We start from the raw sequence: 23,305 nt of genomic DNA on the forward strand, positions 1-23,305 counted from the left end.
TATACAATTATGTATATGCCTACATATATTTTAACTTTGAATGTGCAAGTGTTATTTTCATATTGTGTTCAACAAAATATTTTAAAGGATATATATTGAAAGGCATTTTATATATTTTTTAGCATTGGAAGTTTTGCAGGTATCAAGGGACATTTTAATATTATGATAGTGCATGCCTAATATGTCATTGTATGTTTAACATGTAGTTGAAATTAACACATTTTCCAGGTGAACATTTACACTGATTTTAGTAGCATCCTACTTTTGATGTGTTATTTTCAAAGTGGCACTTTACAAAAAGAGGAGTTCAAACCACAAACATTTTATTGTCATGCTTAATGTATTGTTTGTGCATTTTAGGAACAGGTTTATTTTTTAGAAGTTTTTGTATTTATTTTAAGGAATTACCTTTCTTGTCCTTTTTTTGTGTGCTAAGTGATATTTTTGAATTTTTTGAAACACTGATTTTCAAATACATAGATAGTCATGTCACTCTCAAGAGCTTTTGTTGATGGTCGCCATGTAGGATCAGGTCACTACCTTCTTGTGTACATCTGATATGAGACCCCATCTCTATTTTAACAATTATGAACACATTTTATACTTGTGTGCATAATTGTCTCTCCATATTAGATTGAGGGCATGGCTATATCTCATTTTCCTCGCTACTCCTGCTATGTAGATTTGGGCCTGACATTTGCTAGTTTCTCAAATAATATTTTTGGAAAAAATATTGAAATAGGAAATACTATTGAAAATATTTTGTTTATTTTGCTGGTAGGAAAATCATACTGGCTAAGAAAGAATTTCAGCTTTCTAAATTCTGCCTCTGAGAAATGTCAAATTCTTCATGTGTGTTAGCAACAGTCTTTTCATATAATGACTCCAATATACCTATAACATGCCATCTGATTCTTTATATACAAAAGGCATTGAATATGTGTAATAGAAATTTTGAAGAACTATTATAAGACTCAAAGAAGACTGTAGCTGAGAAAGTTTTTTATAACAGTAAAAGGCTATAGAAATATAGTACTTAGCAGAAGACATTAGAAGTTATAGCACTGATAGTTGTCACTGTCATCATTAATGACATTGGTTTGTTCTGGTGAGGCAGTCATTGCTCATCAGCCAGGCTTCCTATCACCACGTGCAAAATCTTAATTACTCTCAACTTCATACCTGGAACACCTACTCATCCCTTCACTTATCCTTATCTCTGTAGTATTAAACAAGCTTGCATCAAATCCATTCATGGAATTCTTCACTGACTTTACAGGATACTGGTCACCTTTGTCACTTTTGTATCTGACACATATAATCCACTTGTACTTTTTCTGATAATAACAACTTAAACATATGTTTTAGTGTTGTTCAAATCATTAAGTTGTACCACACATACCTAGCTTGGGCATGTCAACCAAGTAGACCAATTGAATTTTAAATTCTTAGAAGAAGACATAATTAGAACTGATTAATCTTTGTTTTAGATTTTTTTCATTGTTTCTGTCATCTAGTTCTCTAAGCTGTCTCTGCATCTTCCAAGTCAGTGCTTCAACTTAAAAAATATTTTTCATGTATTGTGAACTATGCTATAGCTTTCTGATAAATCCCCTCTTGATACAAGTTAATTTTGGTTATGCATGACAAAAAACGCTGATACTTGGTTCATATATCTGTTAGTATTATGATTATTATACCTAATTAGAAGGAGTGTTTGCTGTGTGTGTGATTTTAACTCCTTTTCAATGCTTGAGACTTTACATGGTTTTTGATTCTTTATATGTACATATTTATATAATACTGAATGAACAATTTACCAATAAGCGATATCCGATTGAAGTATAAATAGCAGAAATATGAACTTTAAATGTTATGGTATATTTCCTGTGGTGTTTAAATTATAATACCCACCTGCATTCATGCTGTCAAAGGGAATAGCTCAAAATAGCATAACTAAAAGGCAATTACTTCACCCTTTCCATGTTTAATAACAAGCAGACAGAAAAGTGTTGTTTCCTAAAGCCAAAAATCAATATTAGGGATTTATGATCCAATCATCCTGAGCATAGAAATAACTTAAATTTCCAACTAATGTATAAGATCACTAATGTTTTTTAGCCACAAAATTAACACAACATTCAGGTAAAAATTCTGAAGTTGGTTTCTAACCAAAACAATATCCAGTTATGATCTTATTATTTAATTAGACTTTAGTTTGGTATTTTTTAATGGATAATGTTATCTCTTTTTGCTCACTGGCTATGTATGTATGAAGGTTGAGAAAAACAAATTATCATCTCATAAGTTACATTTATAAATACAAACAACAAAAGACATTAAAAAAAGTAATAATTTTATGTCTAGGCGTGAATTCTATAAACAAAGTGAACATCTCTCTGAAGATTAGATGGACAATGGTTTATGGCCCTTTCAATTACTTGATTTGGGAATGTTAGAAAATTTTTTTCTCTTTGAAAATACATTTTAGAATATGTCATTCAACTTAAGAGAACTTAGTGAAAAGTTTAGTGATTTCTGTTTGTTGCCTTTGTCATTTTTTTACTTGTATTGAATTATGGCCATATTGTGTTTGTTTATGTTATGTTTATTAGTATTATTATTTTAAATTCGTGCCTCACTGCTTGCAGACTTGCTCTTGATTGGTACAATATGACAACAGGTAATGGAGACAATCACAGTAAAACAGTCATCCTCACTGCTGGGATGAGAATCCCCTCCTCTTTGCGTTTTTTAACCTTCCTCAGCTGGAAAGTTTTGACATCTGCTGGTTTGGGACAAGGCTGAACAGCTGTCAGCAGTGGGGTAGCTGCTTTCAGCAGCAGTTGGCGGGATGGCAGGGTGCCAGCTTGTACCATCTGTGTGCCTGACATTTCATTCTAATTAACAGTAGGGTTAATTGTTCTGGCAGGCTCCAATGTAGTGTCTAACATTACCCAAGGGAAACATGTACAAGTGGCGGAGTGGCAGGAAGCTGGGGACAGCACTGCTAACAAACCCATCGAGGGAGAGTGGTTAACAACTACTGATGATTTTACTAGCTGGCCACATGCAATAAGGCGGAGGGATTTTTTATTCTGATGAATTATGCCAGGACTGGAATGATGTAGAAGGAATCAAGCTTAGAAAGGCTGAGACTGCTGCCTTAGGGCAATTGTGAGGGAACAATTTGCATGTTATTACTGCATATTCATACCTAATTGTGTTAGACTTTGCTAATAGAGCAGAATGACAGTATGAAAAATCAGGACACTGCTTTAGAGGCAACAAAGCCAGTGTTTTTTCTTCCTACACTGTGAGTGCTGAATGATCATTTAGACATTTAGTTGCTCAATATGACAAGTCTACCATTTGTTACCTTGACATATTATAATTTATAAAGCAGTATTCTAATTTTATTTTTAGTTTATTCTTCTCATTTTATACAATATTCATGATAGCAATTTGAATGGGGTATATTCATAGCTATTGTGAAGAGTTGTGATTCAAATAAAACTATATTTTGTATGAAGCATTACCAGTGTTTTATGATGTATTAATTTTAATGTTTAAGTAGCTTTTTCATATGTTAATGTAACATACACCAAGAGTTGATGAGAAATCCTTATTATAATGGTGCTCATTCACATTGCCTTAGTTAATGTCTCAACATTTCCATTATATAAAGGGTTATTTTTAGTGTGGCTTGGACAAAGAAATTGTCAGGTGGTAGAGAGCTAAAAGTCTGCTGTTTTAGAAAAGTGGCTATGTACTGATTCACTTAACTTAATATCTAATTCTATCTTCTAACCAATAATATTCTTAAGAAATCTCAAACACAGTAGTATACTTTTTATGTTAGCCCACAATGCCTTTTGAAATGTTTTTATGGAATCTCAGAGAAGACAATGAATTTGAAAATGTAGCTTTAGAAATCCACATTTAAAAACTGGAAAGATCTATTTTTCATTCTAATTTTATTTCTTTTAGATTGTAAGGCCATAGTCATATCCTCAAGTTGCCTCAATCTCACATTTAAATATCCATATTGTATTGCTTGCTCTGAGAGTCCAAAAAAAGGTGAAGATAATGAGTTGGGGAAAACTTCTCAGTAGTTTTGTTTTTGTTTGTTTGTTTTGGTTAAATTAAAGTACAATGAAAATTTTAAATTTAATTCTTTAATTTTTCTTAATTTATTGATTTTAGAAAGATAAGAAGGAAGAGGGACGGGGAGAGAGGAGAGAGAGAGAGAGACATCAATTTGTTGTTCCACTTATTTACACATTCATTAGTTGATTTTTGTATGTGCCCTGCAAACCTGCAACCTTGGCATATTGGATGACACCCTAACCAACTGCACAACCCAACCAGGATTAAATTTATTTCTTGTAATTTCTGTTTTTTTCAAAGTTTAACATATTTAGTTCATAATTTATTCTAAGCTTTTATTACAATGCAGTGTTCCTTGTAAGTAACAACTTTGCCTTATGCTGGTTTGCTTTGTGCTTTCTTTTTTGGCTTAAAACACAACTCTTTTCCAAAATAAATGTGGTTAGTTAAATAATATATGGCATGAAATCTTTCCTAACTTGTATTTAAATTTAAAACCATGGAATTTTATAAGTACTACATAGTTGCAGCTTAACTATGTAGTAAGATATTAGAGGACTGTAATTCAAACAAGATATGATATGGCTCAGTTAATTTACGAGATCCTAAAATATTGACTATTGGTTGGTAATCTCATGGCTTTGGACATAGAATTTTAGTCCCCCACATAAGTAATGTTCTATATTTGTACATTTCTGACTTAGAGGGTAAATAGAGACTTTTCTTAAGTATATGAGTCATCTCTCAACCAAAAATATGCTTTGTTACCCTTTGTGTGTTTTTGTCAAATTTTTTATATATGTTTTTTAAAGAATGAAGGTTAATACATCATTTTACAACCTTATTCTAATATATCATCCGAATTTAAGCAGTTACAGAGCACCTCAGTTGAAGTCCAAGCATAAAAAGATTTCATAGAATATAAATCTAACTGCTTTTTCCAAATATGTTGTGTTGCATCAGACTGTTTTTTTCCTAACTCTAACTGTTGAAGGGGAAAAAAAGTGGAATTACCAATGAAAACCAAACCAAAGCAAAAGTAAACAAACAAATAGGGAACTAACTTCAACCTCTATTGCATAGGGTTCTATGCTACAGCAAAATAGGATTAGAGAAATAGAATACATTTTATAATAGTTTTACTATATTCTTTCTGCAGCATTCTCACATTGGGGCCAGGGACTATTTATTTACCCTTTAAACTGGATCATTCCATGTTTGGCTATCCTTAACTGCAAGGGAGTGAGATATTGATTGTTTTCCTTTAAAAGTGAAAGGGAGTTACTTGTATCAGAGTTATTTTTTGTTCTATAAGTTAATAAACTTCAAACATAACCTATATAGTTAAAAGTTTAAGAGAAATCAATAATATAATGTAGCTATAACTTTTCATGGGTATTATTTGTGAAGCAAAATTCTTTCCTTTGTGTATTTTTATCTGTTTTATAAATGAAAATATGTGGAACCATTAAAGTGAAGAAAGAAAATTGCTATTCTAAAACCAATAAGTGTTCCTTTTTAGTTTATTTTCCTTTTCCTATTTATTTTTAATGAATTTATTGAGGTGACAATAGTTAATAAAATTATATAGGTTTTAGCTGTATAATTCCATATCACATCATCTGTATATAGCATTGTGTGTTCACCACCTCATGCCAATTCTCCTTCCACCTTCCATTGCCATTTATTCCCACTTTACCTTCTTCTACTTCTTCCCACCTCCTTTCCCTCTGGTAATCACCATACTATTGTCTGTGTATATGAGGTTTTTTTTCTTAAATCCTTCACCTTTTTTACCCACTCCCCCCATCCCCTCCCCTCAGACAGCTGGCAGTCTGTTGTCTATCTATGAGTCTCTTTCTATTTTGTTTGTTAGTTTATTTTTTCCCATGTCTCCACATATAAGTGAAATCATATGGCACTAGTTTTTCTCTGACTGGCTTATTTCACTTAGCATAATACTCCCCAGGTCTATCTATACTGGTGCAAAAGGTAAAATTTTCTCCTTTTTCACACCTGAGTAATATTCCATTGTGTAAATGTATAACTCAACAGCAAAAAAGTAAACAAACAATCCAATTAAAAAAGGGCAGCCCTGGCTGGGTTGCTCAGTTGGTTAGAACACCCTCCCATGAACCAAAAGATTGCAGGTTCTATTTCCTGTCGGGGCACATACCTATGTTGTGGGTTTGATCCCAAGTTGAGGTGAGTACAGTAGGCAACCCATTAATGTTTCTCTCTCACATTGATGTTTCTTTAACTCCATTATCTCTGAAAAAATTAATAAAATGTGTCCTCAAATGAGGATTAAAAAAATGGGCAAAGGACCTGAATAGACACTTCCCCAAAGGGCCCATATGAATGTCCTATAGACATGAAAAGATGTTCAGCATCACTAATTATGAGAGAAATACAAATGAAAACCACAATGAGATATGACCTCACACCTATCAGAATGGCTATCATCAATAAATCAATAAAAAAACAAGTGTTGGCAAGGATGTGGAGAAAAGGGAATCCTCGTGCACTGTTGGTGGAAATGTAGATTGGTGCAGCGACTGTGAAAAACAGTATGAAGTATCTTCAAAAAATTAAAAATTGAACTGTCTTATGACCCCAAAATTCCACTTCTAGGACTATATCTGAAGAAACACAAAACACTAATTAGAAAGAATATACCCCTCTATATTATTGCAGTGTTATTTACAATCACCACGGTTTAGAAGCAGCACAAGGCCTTTGGTTTTTGAGCCACATTTTTGATTGGTTTCTAAGGATAACTTCATGATCACTTTTATCATTATCTACTTCCAGAAGGTTTTATTACTTGTTTTCTTTTATACTGTACAAGCAAATGTTCAATGAATGTTGAGATAAATTCATTCCAACTCATATCTGCAGAGTTTATAGTACAACTGCTTTAGCTGACTCTCAATCTTACAAATATACCCCATGATTTCCCACAATACCAAAGATCACATTTACTTTTCAGGCAAAGGCATGGTTCACTCACTGGTATTCTGGCAGCCTGCTGCATAATTGCTGGCAAAAAAAAAATGAGCCATGGCAAAGTTGGCTGGTATATAAGTGGTTTGTAAAAGCACTCAGCATCAAATACTTCTCTCACTTTCCCTGGAGTCTGAACACAGCTGTTAGCTACTCCTCTTAGAGCAAACTTATCAGCAAATATACAACATATTTTCTTAGAACATGTGATGAGACACCATGTATCTGGGAAGGATCATGCAAAGCTAGCAACTCAATTCATTACACATATATCCCATACAACACTGGGCAGACCATGGATGATTCTGAAAGTACAAGAAATATTGTATTTTTACATCATTTAATGCAACTATTGGAAATCACTGAAAAAAAGTTAACCATGCAAACAAACAAGGTACTCCTTACACCAGACAAAACACCCAAACAATGGGTATAAACTGGGACATTCATTCCTGAACAATCTGGCATGTGTGGTCATCATATCACATATTCACTTCCTCTATGATAATGGTTGTTTCTGAATTTCCTATTCTTGTTTGGACTATTGACTGAGCTGATAGCCAGAACAGAAGCTGCCAGTGTGTCTGCTCCATCCAGGAGTCTAGCTGCCCTGAGCTTCTGTCCTGATTCCTGCTGATACTCTGGTTTTCAGAGATGTCTATCTTGGGTTTGAGGCCAGACAAATTTTTATTTTCCCTTTATGTATTTTATGAATCACTACCATGTACTCAGGGCATAGTGTATATATCAAAATACATTTATTTGCCACCTTGAGTAGAACTTTCAAAGATTTTTTTCAGCAAAAATCTTTGCCCCATTCTGTAATATCAAAATGCCAAAGAATAAAACACCTCTTTTATATATTAATATAATTTCATAAAACAAAATTATTTAGCAAATTCTCATCTTTAATTAATACTTACTTAGAAGTTCTAACATCACTAAACTCAAGACAAAAATTAATTTGAAATAATTATATTAAAATAGAAATAAATTTGACTTGATTATTTCCATTTGTATGTTTAGTTTTCATTGGAAAACTAACATTTTTTGAAATAGCAATAATTCTGGTTGTAGCAAAGCTAAACTGTAAATTTTCTTACCAGCATGTAGTGGAAATTTAATTTCTCTTCTTCACAGCAATCAAATGTTACTTCTATGATCATATTAAAAATATTAGATATGAAACTATATGTGAACTAATGAACATACAGTCACCTGAACAAAATAATAATTTGAAATCTAAGTTACAAATTGCATTTTACTCTTTGCTATACTTTCTTGAAGACTATTGTTATGGAATATTTCAGAGTAGAGTAATTATGAATTTAAATAATTTGTTATGTTAAGAGGAACATATTGATATTTTTAAATAATAAAATTTACATTCATCATTTTTCCTGTTAATAATACAGAAAAATTTGAAAACAATCATTTAATTTGTACAGTTTTGAAAATATATTTCTGATATATCTTATAGACATTAAAACAAGCTATGGATTTTGAGGGATTTGGACATATGTACATTAGTTGCAATAAATTAGTTCAGTTCTCATTTCATGTGCTTAAATAAAAATAGCATTTATTATGATTGAATGATAGAATTTGGATATGATATAAAACATTCTCAGTAAGAAACTAGTGTAATGGCATGAATTGTGAATATTCAGGTTAATGGCAGTTATTTTAGTTAAAAAATAGTGTTCTGAATATGATGAGCAATAGGAAGATAGGAAATAGAGATAGGAGACCAATTATAGAAAACCATTAATGCTAAACAAAAAGCTTTGGCTTTTATCCCTTGAGCCGATGGGAGGAGGAAAAGATTTTTATTTAAGGGGCTATCACGATCTGATTTGTGCTTCAATGAGATAGATATATTGGAACAGGAAGTTGAGAGAACATTTAGAAAGCCAGTGTCTCAGAGAGGTAGCAAGAATGGTGTTTGTGGACATAAAAAAAAGAAAATAGACAGAACACTATTTTGGAGTTAAAATAAGAAAGGGATTGTTAACAAAAAATAAGAAAATATTGATTTTGGAGCCTGGGTGATGGAAATGTGGTGGTGTCAATGAGAGTAATAAGTAGCATGCAAAGAAGCCTGGTTAGAGAATGAAGATGATAACTTCAGTGTTGACAATGTTTAATTTGTGGTATTGGCAGGACATTCAGGTGATGGCCACTGGCCTGCTGGGAGTGTGACTGCTGCACATTTGTTTCTTCAAATGAACACTTGCAACAGAAATCTAAAGCTTCCCTTGATGTCCAAAAGAAAATCACATTAGCAACACTGTTGGGAAGTCTAATCAAAATGTAATTTACAAGGTATGTGTTTTGTGATGCCTTTTGCATTCATCTTTAATTCTCCTACAATGGACTCATTGTATATTCAAAAAGTTTTTGGTAAAGTTTGATGGTCTGGTTATGAGCTGAACTGTGTCCCCCACCTTTTACCCTAGGATGTGTTCAAGTCCTAACCATCCCCCCTTCTAGTACCTCAGAATGTCATCTTATTTGGAAATAAGGTCATTGGTTAAAATGAGGATACGCCAGGGTAGGGAGGCTTCTAATCCAATCTGACCTGTGTCCTTATAAGAAGAAGGCCCTGTGAAGACAGAGACACACAGGGGGAATGCCATGTGAAGATGAAAGTAGTGATTGGAACTATGCTGCTGCCAAGCTAAGCAATGTTTCAGATTGCTGGCTAACCATCAGAAAGAAGCAAGGAGAGTTTCCCCTCCAGGTTTCAGACAGAACACTTCCCTGACACCTTGATCTTAGACTTCTAGGCTCCAGAACTGTGGTACCATACATTTCTCTTGTTCTAAACCTCCTGGTTTGTGGTGCTTTGTTATATCAGCCCTGGGATACTAACATGGAGAGTAACACAGGCAATGAGGTACATCAAACCAGTTTTCAGTCCTTTGCATGTTTATACTACATTTTCATGGAAGTGACAGCTGCATATGGGTGGCCACAAATGTATATTTTCAGAGTTTCCTGTACTTTGGGGAACCATGCCTCAAACACCAGGTTAGTATTCTAACAATGTCCCTGGACATTTATTTTTCGACATTTCTTGGCAGCTCCATCTTCTATTTGTTTTTAAAAGGTGCAAATACTGTTCAGAACTACATACCAATTTATAATTTCTATGAACCATTTAATATCTTTGGAGACTAGGCCCATGGAGATGGCACATCAAATTCACTTTAGGTGTAAGCAGCTTGGTGACAGTTTTTGAAAGGAATGTCTGGGTAGAGTTTTCTGGGATAATGAGAATCCATCATATATTATGAAAATGACATATTTATTACTTTTTGTACTCATTAGTTATTATATAATGTCTTTTGACATGAAAAATCTGGTCATTAATTCTTCCCTTGCTTGAATTTTGAAATATATAAACTAATTTTTATTTCCTTGGGCTATGAATGCTCAAGTAATTATTTTGGGGAACTTTTTTTGGGTAAAATATTCTTATAGACCATCACAAGATCCATTGACCATTTTCTTTACATTTAATTTTCTAAAGATATATAAATATTAATCTTAATTTTGCAGATGTTTTTATTGAAGATAGTAATATTAAAGTTTCACCAATAATCAATTAGTTAATAAACAATAAATATCATTTATTCTTTTAATATAATTTAACACCTTTTCCAACCTGTTTTTATTGAAAAGATTTCTATTTTTCTGTGACTCATTTTCTGCCCACTGCAAGCTTTAAAAGGAAAGTGACTGAATCTATTTCAACATATTCTCCGACTAAACTGGAAATAACAGTTCTTGCTTACAATTATTTCTAGTCAGATATGTTATGCTATTTTAAAGAATGATAAGTACTGAGCTAGTTTCTTCAATTCTTCTATCTTTGTACATAAAGAATTTTAAAGAACTTGGAAACACATCAAGTTGTAGAAACCATGACATCTCATACTGTTCAGACTGTTGATCACTCCTCTGTATGTAAATAAGAAAAATGCATTGCATAATGGTTCCTTTCCATATTTTGATTGTGTGTGAATAATTGATATGTACAGGTTCTCACTCACACAAAAGTACTGAATGAAATATATTTTTAGAAAGAAAAGTACCAGTGATTTCGATACATTTTGAAGGTCAGTAATGTTCAGCATAGAGCGATATGTGGAGAACAATAGCTCCTTAGAGAGTGGAAAACATGGTACTCTCATTATCCATAATCTCGGCTGGTCACCATAGTAACAGCATTTTACTATTTTCCAAGATGTAAGCCTTTATAGTTCCATAGACTTCACTTCCGAGGCCTCCAGACACGTGAGCGGCATCTAGTGGCTGAGACCTCAGCTGAAATTTTTGCACTTTACTGCCTGTTGTTTTAGGTTCAAAACTGATGGCATACACATGGAGCTAACTGTGCCCATATTTCCCCCTCATTATGAGAAATATCTGTGGGTTGCCTACAAAAAAGAGTAAAATGTAAGTAAGAGAAGGTTATTTTACTACTACTCCCATTAGGAATAATCGTGCAGGGGAATTGGAGAGTTGTAGAGGCACTGTGCATTATACAGAAGGACATTGGAAAGGTCCAGTTTTCCAAGATAGTGAAATGGTTGCTCGAGAATGTGTGGAATTACTTTATGTAATTGGTAGAGTATGGGTTTACTGAAGATGTAAAGAAATTACTAAAGAATTCTGCGAGTAATCAGTGATGCTTATCCACTTTAATTTTCCTATCATGTATCTTCTGTCCTTTACTATGCAATTTTCAGAAACTTGTGTAAAAGTGGTTATGATATATTTCAGATACTTACTGGAGTCAAGCCTAATTTTGATAGTGAATCAGGTAATTCAATAACTGTATTTGGTCCTGAGGGAGGTAGTATGGAGGTTTGGAAAGACATGGACACTGGATGGAGACCCCCACATAGCTCTCTTTCTTTTGCTTCATAGATATGCATTCTTGAACAAAAGCTACAGCTATGGTTTTCAATCTTGGCTGCATATTAGGAGAAAATTCAGTATCCAGGTTCCATCCTGGACCAATTGAAAGAGAATTTCTGAGAGTACAGTCTAAGCACAACTTGAAAAAATCTGAGCATCCACACTTCAGAAGTCATTGGTCTAACTTGAACCTTATTTTTAGCATTGTGAATCACTGACAATCGGCATCACTTGGGAACTGGTTAGAAATTAATACACATTTAAGTCTGAGACACAGTGAACACCCATGGAGATTATAATTTGGGAAGTCTCATGTGAGCCTGAGAATCTGTTTTTTAAAACTTAGATGTTCCTAAGTGTGTTTAGTTTCCTTTGTAACTGAGGCTACTACCTGACAGTTACTGAGAGGACTAAATACAGGCACTTAGGCAGACTGCCATGAACTACATGAATGTTGTTACTCATTCATGAATCAAGTTAAATTAATCAGCATTTATTGAGTATTTGTGTTCCAAGTGCTGGATCAGGGTTACATGAAAGAACTTAGTTAAATGACCCACACAGAGGAATCAGTCTTGGAAATAGGTACTTCTCAGTTCATAATTTTTTATAATATTGTTCATTTGCTTATTTTATACATAGCACACACATTTTAACATAAAGAAACTTCAAAAATATTTTAATTCATAAAATGAGAGCTAAATGTTTACTATATTCCCAAATCTGTATTTAGCTTAGTGGAATTATTATTTTTTAAAGAATACAATACATTTCCTGCCTCTAAGAAATGTACATTATAGATGGGTACTTGAAGCATGTTAAAGTAACCAAAAGATAATACCAGAATAAAATTATATAGATGAGCTAAATATACCTTTTTTAGAGATGTCGTAAATTTTTGAGAAAAGTTGTATGAGGTCTGTTTTTTTTCAAACAGATTCTAACATGGAGAATTTTGTGTGGGGAATTTATTTAGAGCCTCTTTTGGGAACAACACCAGTGTGGGAAGGTGGATGCAAGACTGGGTAGAGGGATGCATGAGATGCATTTGTACCAGATAACCCATCTCATCCCACAGGGTGCCTGGTATTCCAAGAGAGACTCCTTCAAAAATCTCCCCACTTGAGGCGACAAGGCCAGGCCTTTGTACCTGCATCAGCCGAACTGGATGTGAGCTGCCTCCAGGACAGGACGAAGGTGGAACCTTGGGGGAAGCAGTTCCCCTTGGTTGAAGACGACTCTCAAGGAAGGTTTCAACCTTAAGGCACCAGCAGCCAACATTCCAGGCAGCTAAGGGAATTGAGTTCTACTTTGATGGGTAAATCTGAAATCTGAGTAGTGAGTAACATTTATCACAGAAACACTTGTCTGTTTAAACATACCTGGGGGCTTTTTCAATCTAACTTTCAGTCCATCTCATATATAGACCCATTCTACATTTCAAGACTAATCTTTGCCATCTCTGAATAAAACCCTTTGCCCTAGCTAAGCTGGAAAGCTGAAGTCTTCCTGGAACACATCTCAAGCCCTCTGATGATATGTTTTTTTCCTTTCTGACTACTCGCCTGAAATTTCTTGGTCCATTTTTCTTCACTTTTCATGGCCAACTTGTTAGTTTAATAACTGATTTGAGTACTATTGTTTCTAATGGAAACATCCAAGATAAGGTTCTCAAGCTTGAATGTGCTTATAAGCCTCAAGATCTGGGTATGTGCTGAAATGCAGATTCTGATCCAGTAGGTGTGGAGTAGAGTCTGAGGGTCTGCATTTCCAACCAGTAGCCATGCTGGTGTCATTGAAAAGGTTTACCTTGTCTGTACTTGAGCAGCTTTGATCGATATCATCTCTTATTTCATGTAAGTTATCTTTTAGTAGGGTTATTATTTGTATTAATAAAAATTAATTCCTTAACTAAAATGCAGGTTTCTGTACATTATAGTAATTACATCTGATTTTTTTTATGTTTTCTCACAGCCCTTGACACAATGCTACTGTGTATTGGGAACTCTGTATATATCTGTTTATTGATTTTGTAAGAAAGGATCAACATGTAGTTTGTGATTTTTCAAGCAGAGCATGTGAATTTTTAGGAGTTTGTAGTGTTATGCTTGCTGAATCAGAGCTACTGGCAGTGACCTTTTCTGAGTAGCTTGTAGTAATGCTGTCCTGCCCTGGCTGCTGTGGCTTAGTGGATTGAGTGCCAGATTGCAAATCAAAGAGTCACTGGTTCGATCCCCAGTTAGGGCACATGCGGGGTTGCGGACCAGGTCCCCAGTAGGGGGCACGCAACCATACATTGATGTTTCTCTCCCTCTCTTCTCCCCTTCTCCTTTCTCTAAAAATAAATAAATTAAAATCTTTTTAAAAAGTGAAGCTGTCCCTCCCCTACCCCAAACAGCAATATATTCCACATCCTTACTGAGGAGTTTTGGAATACTTCTTACGCTGTGGTTGAGCTGACCATACATCCCATCGGGTCCTGGAGAAGATGCCATATCTTTATAATATTCAAGGCACAGAAAATAAAATAATTGTAGCTAAAGAGTCATATATTTTTAGTTTCCATATTACAACCCAGTTAGTTTCTCCATTTCCTCTAGCTTCCAAGAAACCAGTGATACCTGTTTATGGCCCTTTCTGTTCTAGAGATGCAAACATGTTAACTCTGCAGAGCATCAATTGAAGAACAGTTTCAATCTTATTTCTAGGTAACTCTTGACATTAACATTTGATTGACAGCTGTAACAAAATAGCTACCTAATTTTTTTTTACCCAGATTAATTTAATTTCTACCTTTTAAGTCTCTATTTTCCATCCCCTTACCCTTTTATTTTATAGTTTTATTATTTTTTTATAAAAAATGCAGACTAGGAACTGTGGTTCTTTTCTCAACTGATTTTAAATAAATTAATCAGAATGGGTAGTGGCTGAATCTAAAAATCATATATATTGGGAATAAGCACCTTGAAGCTTCTCATTAGATAACCATCTTGTTATTAGGTAAGTCATGAATGTACTGCTAAGCCTGTGTCTGTTAATGACATAGTGTGTCACAACTGGCTGCCTTGGGCTATTGTCCAGGTGGACATTTTACTTTTGTCATCATTATAATTTTATATGTTTTGGTATAAAGTTATTGTTATTCAGACTATGAAAGATTTTAAAGATGTTTTGCAGCATGCTTCTAATTCTTTAGGAAGCTAAGAGAGTTAATATTAAATATTTGATGAGGTACAATCATTTGAACAGACTCTAATAAGCCCTTTTAGTCAAAGACTACAGAATTGTAATGAGTATTTCTTGTTACTGGTTGACAGCATATGTATACTCGTAAATTGGTTATTTTGTTTGAAACTTGAGCAGTAAGCATGGCTGTGCATGTTGATGTTATTACACAAATCAAATATGTTTAAAGAGGCTGGGTTAGCAGAGTCTCAATATTAAAAGCCATGGTTGATTCTTTCTTTTGGTCTTAATTTCTGTATCTCTTTATAATTGATTAATGGTCATTGGCAAAGTGAGTGTGAATAATTTATGATTCACATAGCTGCTGGCTTATTAATTGTTTAATTTCAGAGAAAATAACTATCTATTAAGGAAATTCAAGTCATCACTCTGAGCAGCCAAATAAATTTATATAGTTTGTTATGGCATTGTCTAGAAATAGTCAGTGCATCAGACACAATAGTCAGTGCATCTGTATTTCTTACAGAGCTTAAAAAGAAGGATATTAATAAAATATTGAAAATATTTTTAAAAGTAAAACAGAGCAAATGATTTGGCATGACTAAAGAATGTGTGCTCTGTGTTTTCTACCTTTAAATGTTTCCTTCTGCTTTGGTGATTCTATGTAACCCACCAACCATAAAATTAAGTTAATTGATGAGTGATGCTTATCCTGTAGAAGAAAACATAATTATAGAAAATAAAGTTTTAATTAACATTAGATGTATTACAATTTCTTTGGAGTATAGGCAAATGATTTTCTGAGAAACTAAAAGAAAAGACACGTAATGTGTGAAAAGTTGGCTTCCTTTAGCAACTGAATGGAAAAACACTGCTGTCTTAGAAATATACATATTATTCTCATCATACTTGGTAATAATTTCATTGGTCTTAGAATTATTGCTGAAAACCAAAGGCTGATATAAATTGTATTTAGGATAAATGTTTATTGTCTTCCCTTGTTTGGTAGAATACTTTCCAATAAATCTAAAAAATGAAAGTTTTAACAGCATTAAAAATAATTTTAAATGGAGTTGAAAAAGACAAATTTTACTTTCTTGAACCATAACTCATAATGTTATATATTCAAAGACAGGGTTTGCAAAATGGTCAATGTGGTTGATTTCTCCTGTCTTTAATGGATTTTGGTTGTGTGACCAAGTCAGTTTCCCATTAGAGAGTGGGGGTACTGTTTGCCCTGAAGGTGGAGTATGTTTGGATACAGAAGCAGAAGAAATGAAATGATGTTAATGGTTTCTCCTCCCCATCATCTCTTTCGTGCACTTAGCACACATCATCCCGCAGCCCTTGGCAAGCAGCTACAGAGGCCACAGTGCTAAGATGTGGAAGGGAGCCTGAGCTTCACTTTGGTAAATATTCCCACTTTCATGTATCCTTTTTGAGAGCTGGGAAGACAGAGGATCAAATAATGCCATGTGATCTTATAAAATAAAAGCAAAAAAGAACAAAATAGTATGTGTATGTGGAAAAAACAAGGAATGAATGGTATTTTTGTTATCTTGGTTATGTATGGACAGGTCCCACTTTTCCTAGTGCACTGTTATTTCCTTACAGGCACGATGGCCCATGTTTAATTTAGTTTTGTATAACATATTTTTATATGAATAAAGTGTGGGTATGGGCTGACATTTGCTTAGATTTCCACAATGTTACATCCAAATAATTTTTCCTTCAACAAATGTTAGACATCCTGACTCTTTCTTCGTTCTCTTATATTTCTGAATATTCTCAAAGTCACACATGCCCAGCATCCTCCTATACACATTAGCTTAAAAATTAAGACATTCTTGTTACTCTTTTGCTCAGGGCTAACCTTTATATTGGTGCAATTGATTGCTGCCTCTAGAGCACTGCTCTATCATTTATTTTCTCTCATACTTTAAGGACTTTTCCCTCTTTTATGGCTGCTTCTCAGCTTAGTAGCAAGCTCACAGTTCAACCACAATAAAACAATGACATAAAAAAATTGATAAATCAACCTAATCTGAGCAGGTACCCAACTTCAGCTGTTACTACATCTCTCTTCTTCCTAGGTCACCTAAGCTTTTCAAGAAAGGCATTACTATGCCTCCAATTCTTTTCTTCCCATTTGTGGCCAGCCCAATGTATTGCAAGTTGAGTTTACTCATTGATGTAGGTTGTTTAGAATATATTTCAGATTCTAAGCTGTTGTTATTTTCATCATTTGTAAATACCTTTTCCTGGTAGATAGAACATTTTTCCCTCAAAGAAGTGGCCGCTGATTTTGTTTAACTTCTCTATTTCCCTTTCCCCCTTTTTTTAATTTCACTGATGCTTGTTTTGTCTTATGTTTTTATTCCTTTAATCTTCTCCTAAATTTCAGTCTGTGAACATTTAAGTTATTAATGCTTACTCTTTTTCCCTTTACATATGTCTTTTCTAAAATTATTGTTTAAGATTGTATATTTTCTTCTTTTATTAAATTTTATTGTTGTCAAGCACAGTTGTCTATGTTTTCTTCTAAATGACACTTGAACTTCCCCCCAAAGATTGACAAGTAGTATTTTCATTATTCAATGTTATATATTTATAAATGTTTATTATGCTTTCTTCTCTATATCATGTGACATTTGGAAATATCTTTTAAAATGTACAAGTTTGCTTTTCTGTTTTTTAAAATATTTTAATTTTAATTTAATATTATATACAGAGACATGTTATCATATTTTTCCATGGAATTCTATGGCTAGGCCCCTTGGTGTAGCACATGATCAATACTAAGAGATTGTCATATGTGTGTATAAGAAAAGATATGATTTCACTGTCAGGTGTTGAGTGCTTTTTAGATGTGTCAATATACTTATTAATTGTCTTACTGAAAAATTTTACATATTTACTAATTTTTTGTCTTCTTGTTTTCAGTTATTGAGAAAATTTTGTTAACATTTCCTACCACAATATGGATTTTCTCTTTGCTTATAATTATTTCATTTATTGCATTTTATTTCTGAGATTATAATTTTACTACCTTTTCTTCTCCTTAATTGATAAAATTTCTTTTTTCTTAATTATCTGTTAAGTGATTTGAAGTGTAAACATGCTATTGTGCTTATTTACTAGATTTTAATATACACACATAACAAATCTGTTAATAATATAATATACTATCTTTGTTTTTCTGAAAAAGCATGCGTTTTATCATCCCCTTTGAATGATAGTTTGACTGGGTATTGAAATATGGGTTGAGACTTATTTTACTTTTGTACATTGAATATATAACCCTATTGATGCATGTTTTTTATTGGTGCTTGCTGGAAGTCTTGTAATTCTTTCATAGGTAATATATATTATCTCCATAGTTTCTTTTGAGATTTTTTCCCTTAGTTTTTGTTTTATAGATTTATTACGTGTCCAGATGTGGATTTATTTTTATTTTCTCAAAGGAAACATTGTGCTTTTCTTTCAACTAGTCTAGGAATTTTTCCATCTGTATTACTTCAATATGCCTCTTTTCATTTTTTTCTATTCTTTTACACTGAAATTCCTATTAAAGATATGTTATAATTCATCATTATAATCTCTATGCCTCTTAACTTCACTAGTCTGTCTGTTTTAAAAAATTTATTTCTATTGCTATCTTTGTACATACCATGTAATTTTCTCAGATTTATTTTTTAGTTAACTAACTTTCACTTTAGCTACTTCTAATAGTGTGTTTAACCAATTGACCTAATTTTTATTAAAATAACTTTGTATTTCAGTATTACAAAACAGAGCACTTCTATTTTATTCTTTCTCAAATATGTTTGTTCTTTTATTTGAAATCATGTAATGTTTCTTCTTTGTGCTTTAATCACTTTAAAGATATTTTATTTTATATACTCTCCATGATACTGTTTTATTTTTTGCTGTCCCTACAGTCTAATTGTACTGTCCACTGCAGCTGATAATTATTTTTCAATATTGAGTGTCTCCTGTTGTGTTTTGTTATTTTAGCTTGCATATCTTGAGGGAGGCAGTGTGTGTGTGTATGTGTGTGTGTGTGTTGCTATCCTGAGGGAATGTTCTATAATACAAGCTTGTTTTACTCCTGTCACATGTTCCAGAAGTATCAGTAGACTGGATGGATGGCCATTACCATGCCATAGCATTGATATGACATTTATATGAATTTAGATCCCAAGATCATTTAAGGTGCAAGCCTGTGATTACATTTACTAGGATCATGTTTCTTAGTTACATTCTGTGTTACTGGAAAATTTTTTCTAGATTTTTTTCTTCAGTGGGAATCTGGTAAGCTCAAAGTATAGACTTAATATACTCCAACTTCCTGTCTTCCAGGATCTTAAGTTTTCTTCCTTTTCACCATGTGGTCACTATAGCCGAAGGCCAAAATTCTTATACTAACAGGATCACTGCACCTGTAACCTGGAATAGGCAAAGTAGATCATATACTAAATGACCTGGGTTTTATTTAAGCTAAATGTATTGACATTCTATTGTTCATATTTTGAATGCTTTTTTTGTAATTTTAAAATATTGAGGTGTAATTGACATACATACAACATTATATTAGTTTCAGTTGTACAATAGTCATTTGGGAGCACTGAATCCTAACCACTAGACCACCAGGGAAATTTGACAATGGGGACAGACTCATAGATGGAGAGCAGGATGACAGCTAGTCGGAGGGAGGTTAGGGAGTGGTAGGATTGAGCAAAAAAGAAAATGACTCATGGACATGAACAACAGTGTGGTGTTTGCTGGGGGGAGAGGATATAAGACAACTAAAAGGTAATGGAAAAAATAGAATAAAGTCTATCACTAACACCCCCCTCCAAAAAAATAAAAATGTAATTTAAATATCTCACTTCATGAGTACATTATGGTTTTGGACAAGAAACACTAGAGATACAGGCATGGAAGAAAGACCATGTAAGGTCACAGGGAGAAGGTGGCTTTCTGCAAGCCAAGGATAGAGGCCACAGGAGAGACCAAACCTGCTCACACCTTTATGGACTCTTGGGAGCCAGAATGATAAAAACATAAATATCTGTTGTTTAAGGAAAAAAATGAATATACTCTTTTGATATTTGTGTATATTGTGAGATCACCACAATAAGTTAGAATATAACTTATTCTATAAGTTATATTTTGTGAGATCACCACAAAATAACTAGAGTCATTATGTTGTTCATTATACCCCCAAGAATTGTTTATCCTATAACTAGAAATTTGTACCTTTAGACTCCCTTTACCTATTTGGCCCATACCTCACCCCTCTGCCTCTGGTAATCATCCATCTCTTCTCTGTATCTGTGAGTAATGTGTTTTTTCCTCTAGATTCCATGTGTCATGAGATTATATAGTATTTGTCTTTGTCTGACTTATTTCACTTAGCATGATGCCCTCAAGGTCCATTCATGTTGTCACAAATGGCAGTAATTGACATTTTTTAAAAAAATGTAAATATATTTTATTTTTTTAGTTGTTTTACCAAATGCCTTTTATTTATTTATTTTATTGTTGTTAAAGTACAGTTGTCTCTATTCCCCCCACCCACCTTGCCTCCCTGCCCCACCCCTTCCTACCTCCCACCCTGGAATTTACCCCCTTTGACTTTGTCTATGTGTCCTTTATACATATTCCTTGACAGACCTTCCCCTATTTTTCCCCATTATCTCTCTCCCTCCTCCTCTCTGGTTACTGTTAGTTTGTTCACTGTATCAGTTTATTTCAATATCTCTGGTTAGATTTTGCTTGCTTATTTGTTTCATTGATTAGATTCTACTTATATGTGAGATCATATGGCATATGCCTTTCACCACCTGGCTTATTTCACTTAGCATAATACATTCCAGTTCTATCCATGCTGTTGGGAAAGGTACAAATTCCTTCTTTTTATCTGCTGCATAGTATTCCACCCTGTAAATGTACCATAGACTTTTTATCCACTCATTTACTGATGGGTACTTAGGTTGCTTCCAGCACTTGGCTATTGTAAATAACACTGCTGTGAACATTGGGGTGCATAATTCCTTTTGAATTAGTATTTCAGAGTTCTTAGGGTATAATCCCAGCAGTAGAATTGCTGGGTCAAAAGGCATTTCCATTTTAGTTTTCTGAGGAAATTCCATTTTTATGTTACAGTTTTACCTAGAAGTCTTACTCTTTACTTATACAGTATCATGTAAAAAATAATTACTGCTTGTTAATCTCTCAATGATGATTTGGTGATCCAAATGAGCATCAGTTATTTCTATTTGGTTTAGGTCTAGTTATAGGAAACCTACATGCAGATTAAAAGGCATGGGGCAAATGGCTGAAGGAGCACTGACTTTACAAACTTCTCACTGACTCAAACTTTCTACATACTTGCTAAAATTTCTTGTCATTTTGTCCTTTAGCCACATGTCTCACACAGGTGGCATTACATTTACAGATGGGTAGTTGCGAGGCTAAATAATGGCCCTGAATATAGCAAGTGCTAATCCCCCAAATCTCTCAACACTATGTTATTTAGAAAAGATCTTGAGATGGGGTGTATGTCCTGCAGTACTGCCTGGGTCCCAAGTGCGCTCTCAAGTGCCTTGGTAAGGGAGGGCAGGGGGAGATTTGACATAGTGGAGTAGAAGGAGATGTAGGGTCACCAAGTTTGTGGTAATTCATTCCAGCAGCCACAGAAACTAATGTAGGTAGTTAACATGGCTGCTTTTCTTCAAAGTTAGATAGTAGAGTAGCGACTGAACCATAGTCTCATCCTGATGTCTTCAGATGTGGCCATAGAACTCAAAGTACACGCAGGGTAGGGTAATTACTTCAGCATTGGGTTAAGGGAACTGGATCTGCATTTAGGATCTATGCATTTGAATCTCACCTCTTACTAGTTTTCTAACTTTGGACAGATTATTTAACCACTATAGATAAAGTACCTTTATCTATAAAATAGGGATAATAATAGTTATACCCATGGAATACAATAACAGTTGCAATAACTGTTGCAACACAGTTGTAGGAGGTGTTAACACACTTGTAGGAGGTGTTAAGAGGATGAAAGTTGATATAAATTGAGCAAATAGTAGGTTGATAATGAATGCTGGTTAATTTTGTTATTTTTGTCCTAACATATGGACCATAAGCATTGTTTTTCATTGTGTTCAGTTTGTTAATAGGGTTTAAATAAATATTACTTAACACAAATATTTTGTACTATAGTATTTGGAGTTAATTTTTTATATATTTTTTAATTCATCCTCCAATAACACTGTTACAAATATAACATCAGGTCACAACTATTCCAAATTTATAATATTTTTTTAAAGGTACCAGGGGTTAGCCCTTTAACTTACTTTTTTTAAAGATTTTATTTATTTATTTTTTAGAGAGGGAAAGGAGGGAGAAAGAGAGAGAGAGAAACATCAATGTGTGGTTGCTGGGGGCCATGTGCCCTGACTGGGAATCAAACCTGCAACACTTTGGTTCACAGCCTGTGCTCAATCTACTGAGCTATGCCAGCCAGGGCTCCAAATTTATAATATTTAAATTGAACCATTTTGTGATACAGAATACTATATTTCTTTAAAGAAAAATTCAGATCAAATCTTGTGATGACTACTTTTTAAATAAAATATGCAAAATATTAAATTTTTAGTGAATATTATCTTATTTTGTTGTATGCATAATATAACATTGCAGGAGGCAGGATATTGTCTAATAATATTCCCAGAAAACATATTGTCTAATAATATTGCCAGAAAATAACCATTTTGGGGGGTAGTTCTATAGTGTTAAGCCTATTTTTTTTCCTTTTGTTTATTTGGCACTAAATTCTCAATGTCTTCTTACTCCCCATTGCACACATATTGATTTCCACAGCTGTATATTAGCTCACCAAAGCCCTTCATATTTTATCACTTATTTGGTGCAATAAAAATATTATTTTTCCATAAACTCTGTCTTTGAAACTTTTCAGTTATCATTACTGTAAATAGGGATTTGGTGGAGAAGTAAAATAAACCCGAGCTTTCTCCTTTTTTCCTCCCTCCCTCCCTTC

The sequence above is a fragment of the Phyllostomus discolor genome, chromosome 7, assembly GCF_004126475.2.
Source record: "Phyllostomus discolor isolate MPI-MPIP mPhyDis1 chromosome 7, mPhyDis1.pri.v3, whole genome shotgun sequence".
NCBI lineage: Eukaryota > Metazoa > Chordata > Mammalia > Chiroptera > Phyllostomidae > Phyllostomus > Phyllostomus discolor.